Source organism: Rutidosis leptorrhynchoides, chromosome 5 (assembly GCF_046630445.1).
Source record: "Rutidosis leptorrhynchoides isolate AG116_Rl617_1_P2 chromosome 5, CSIRO_AGI_Rlap_v1, whole genome shotgun sequence".
Lineage (NCBI taxonomy): Eukaryota > Viridiplantae > Streptophyta > Magnoliopsida > Asterales > Asteraceae > Rutidosis > Rutidosis leptorrhynchoides.
In genome coordinates, this window is record NC_092337.1 from 152647238 (window position 1) to 152652512 (window position 5275).

Below are 5275 nucleotides of genomic sequence, written 5' to 3' on the forward strand. Positions count from 1 at the left end.
TCAATGCGTTCATTACCATTGAACGTAAAATCCTAAGAATTCACAGGATTCATTAGGTCACCTTAACCAAATCGGGGGTCAACCGTAAGAACGGTGGTTGCATAGCATGGTCGAAGACAGGACCTTGTGCCATACCGAAAAATTATAGGGTGATCTTTACTATTGCTCCTACAAAGGATAGTAATTGCATCCGACACGTTGTGGACCATGAACATCTGCATGTCATTAGACATTGCCTTAATAGTTGCTTGTTCAACGCTTTCCTTTACAACCGGACGGTAGTTTACTGAAAGGTAATATACGGGACAAGTAAACTAGACGTGTGCTTTCCTAATACAAGGTTAGCAAGTGGGTGACACAAAACCGCAAGTTTTGAACTAAAATTTTCAAATCTGAAACCCACAAAACGCACAAAAATATTTTGCAAACACCAGTGAAGGGTTATTCCAGAAAACTTATCTAGGGTAAAAGCTAGAATGAATTTTCAAAAGATCAAATGTTTTCATAAAGATCCAATTTCCTTAAAGGATATAAATTTTCATAGTCATGTGGGACTGTAAACCACATCGTTACTATCATTTCTTATACCGCAGTATCAAAATCACTGATGTATAAAGTGTGAGAATAAAAAAAAGTGATTCGAGTGAAGTGTGATTTAATTTCAAGTTCTGTATTGCTTGAGGACAAGCAACGCTCAAGTGTGGGGATATTTGATAGTGCTCTAAATGAACATATATTTAGTATCAATATCCTTCTAATATGTAAAGCTTTTAGTTGCAATTGTTCTATTTTTATGTAATATTCGTTTAAATAAATAAGTGCGAAGACAAAAGAAGAAAACAACGATTTGAAGACGCAAATGACCAAAAAGCTTAATTGTACAAGATACGATCCAGGTGGTTCAATTTATTGATGAGAAACGTCTAAAAATTACAAGATATCAGCCGCGGAACGCAAAGTACAAGATATCTACGCGTACGAAAGGACGTTCGAAAATCTGGAACCGAGACATAAACCGGGCGTAAACGTACAAGACAACGGAGCTAAAATTACAAGTCAACATTGCACAAGAATATAATATAATATAGATATAATTATATAAAATTATATATATATTATATTATATATAATAAATTAATCAACAGCCCACGTTTTGAATCAAAAATATCTGCACCCAGCTGGCCAAGCGATCGCATGGCCTGGAAGAACAAATTCCATGCAATCGCATGGCTTCAGATTCCTGGCCAAGTCTATAAATTCAGCAATTTTCGGACGAGTTTAATACACATCTTTTTCTTTTCCTTCTCTGTAACGAAAACATATATATATATATATATTTATAATATTAAGTTTAAATTAAGTTTAATAATAATTGGGTTATTGTAAGAAATGTTTTAAGGTTTTATAAGACGGAACTCTGTCTGTATAACGCTACGTGATTAATCACCACTGTATCCTATGTTCTTCCTTTTTAAATTAATGTCTCGTAACTAAGTTATTATTATGCTTATTTGAGCCGAAGTAATTGTGATGTTGGACTAAATATTAAAATGGGGTTATTGGATTTTGTACCATAATTCGGGTTTGGACAAAAGACCGACACTTGTTGACATTAGACTATGAACTATTAATAGATGGGGGGTATTGTCTAATCGAATGATAACTCATTGGAATCTGTCGAACCTATCTTCAAATTAGTTAATCTAATAATTATTAAATGATTATGCATGTCCTATTTAGTGACGTTTATACGACATCTTTTACGATTATTTAATTAATTATTCGGGTTGGGTAATTGATTATTCAAACTGATCAAGTGGGTAAATTAATATTCATATCTTATTAAAACAGGGGTGGATTACATACAAGGATAATTGGTTTAATTGTTAACAAAGTATTAAAACCTTGGATTACACGCAGTCGATAACCTGGTGTAATTATTAACAAAGTATTAAAACCTTATTACAGTTCGAATCCCTAATTAGTTAGAATATTTGACTTCGGGAATAAGGTTAACTTAACGAGTATTTTATAATTATGACCGATGGACTATTATGGACAAAAACCAGACAGGTATCAAAAAAATCCAGGACAAAGGACAATTAACCCAGATAAATAAATTAAAATCAAAACGTCAAACATCATGATTACGGAAGTTTAAATAAGCATAATACTTTTATTTCATATTTCATCGTACCTTTATTTACTGTCATTTTAATTACTGCAATTTACTTTATCACAATTTAAATTCTGTCATTTATATTATCGTCATTTATTTTTACGCTTTATTTAAAATCGACAAACCGGTCATTAAACGGTAAAACCCCCCTTTTATATAATATTATTACTACTTATATAATATAATGTTCGTGAACAAAGTTTTTTCAAAAAACGAAAAAAAAAGTTTTTGCTTCCCTCCGCTTCCCCCCGAATGGTTACTTCCCTCTTGATTCTACCACTATCTATATATATAAATATACATATACATATACATATATATACATATACATATATATACATATACATATATATACATATAAATATATATATATATATATATATATATATATATATATATATATATATATATATATATATATATATATATATATATATATATATATATATATATATATATATATATATATATATATAGTGGTAGGATCAAGAGGGAAGTAACCATTCGGGGGGAAGCGGGGGGAAGCAAAAACCTTTTTTTTCTTTTTTTGAAAAAACTTTGTTCACGAACATTATAGATGAGATGAAAATATGAAATTTAGTAGAGACACTTTGTGATAAATGTTTTTATTTTGACGGGAAAACGCTCGAAGAAGTAATATATAACAATTATCGTGTTTTTCGAGCGTATTTTGAGGTTTTAGCTATTGGGGTTTAGATATTAGGGTTTAGATATTAGGGTTTATAGGGTTTAGATATTAGGGTTTAGAAATTTAGGGTTTAGGGTTTAGATTTAGGGTTTAGATTTAGGATTTAGATTGAGTTTTTAACACGAACGGTTTAGAGTTTAGGGTTTAGGGTTAAAGGTTTAGGGTTTAAGGTTTGGTGTTGGGTTTATGGAATAAACCCAAAACACCAAACCCTAAACCCTAAACCCTAAACTCTAAATCGGGCTAAATTTTACTTCACAAAACATGGAAAAAAACGTTCATATTATTCACGAACAATATTATCTTGAATGTTATTTTTCTCGATCGTTTTCCCGCCTAAATAATAACATTCATCACGAAGTGTCTCTTCTAAATATTCATATTATCGTGTGATCTTGATGCCGGAAAAAAAAAATTTCAAAAAAACGAAAAAAATAAAATAAATTTGCTTCCCCCCGCTTCCCCCGGTTGGTTACTTCCCCATTGATCTTGCCCCTATATATATATATATATATATATATATATATATATATATATATATATATATACATATATATATATATATATATATATATATATATATATATATATATATATATATATATATATATATATATATAGTTGTTAAAAATATAGTACGTATCACTAGCTCCCTGTGGAACGAACTGGACTTACTAAAAACTACACTACTCTACGATTAGGTACACTGCCTACAAGTGTTGTAGCAAGGTTTAGGTATATTCCATAAATAAATAAATAAATAAATAACTCGTGTAAAATTGTATCATATTTAATAGTATTTAGTAGTAACTATAAGAGTATTACGTACCCCTTCGCTTTAACACCAATGGCTGCAAAACAGGAACATAAGATAGATGGATACGGTAGCAGTAGAATACAATGGAGTTTGAGTTCGATGGTGGTTATTTCCAAGTGATCGAATGGTGACCCATGGTGGTGATGACTTCTCAAGGTGAATGGTGGGGATGGTGGGTTGAAGTTCACGGTGGTGGTTGTCTTGTCGACCCGTAAACATACAATAGCAGTAGGTACAATTCAAACAAGTAATGTTTTAAATCTTGATAATCAGTAATCGAACAGAAGAAAATTAGAGGAGTAATAAGATGACGGTTTAGTGGATGTGGGTTTGTTGAACAATAACTATACAAGTGAGTTCTAAATTCTTGGTCGAATATAATGAAAGAAAAAAGTAGTAATCGATCGATGGGTTAACTTTGGTGATTAAATGGGTGTTGGTGGTGGTGTTCGGAGATGGTTGCAAGTGGTGGTGAGTGGTGGCCGGTGAGGTAGAGATGATGGATGGTGGTGGCTCATGGTTTTGGTGATGGAGTGAGTTCTTAACAATTGTATGTATATGTATATATCTATGTGTATATATATATATATATATATATATATATATATATATATATATATATATATATATACATACATATACATACAATTGTTAAGAACTCACTCCATCACCAAAAGCGGTGGTTCTCCGGTTAAAGGTGATGGTGATTCAAGATGTTTAACTTAGAGATGGTTTGTGATGGTTATCGAAGATCATATTTGGAAACAGGGTTCATAGGTGATGGGTTAGATGATGAAGAAGAAGAGTGGTCTCAGTTATGTTAGAATATAGAATATACATATAGGAAAAGAGTGATATATTACATATAATTGAGTTAGTGAAAAAAACAGTGATTCTCCATTATCATAATATTTAGAATTTAAAAACTACACTCATAGTATAGCCATTGGACTCTTGTCCTATCTTCAGTCGACATCTCCTTATATCGTGTCATTTGCTAAACAGTTACGGAAAAATTTAATTCAGAAAAATCTCATATTTTAAAATTAAATCCTTTTATTTATTTTGGTCATTATGGTATAAAATTCGGTCATTAACTATTAAATAAAAATTGCATTAATTATTCACTCCCAACCCCAAGTAAAATATAAAAAGTTTTAAAATTTAACAAATACTTCCTAAATACATTTTTAATAAGTCTATAATTTGTATCACTCATTTTCGGATCACAGTTTATTTTAAAATAATATAAGTTTGATTTTTAACTTACTTAATATCGATCGAATAACACTTGAGCGTTATTGTCGCTTACAAAATAAATTAAAAACTATATATATATATATATATATATATATATATATATATATATATATATATATATATATATATATATATATATATATATATATATATATATATTCAATATATTTCATTTACATATATAGATATGTTTTAAATAATATATATATATATATATATATATATATATATATATATATATATATATATATTTCATTTACATATATAGATATGTTTTAAATAATAATCATATATATTATTTTATTTTACA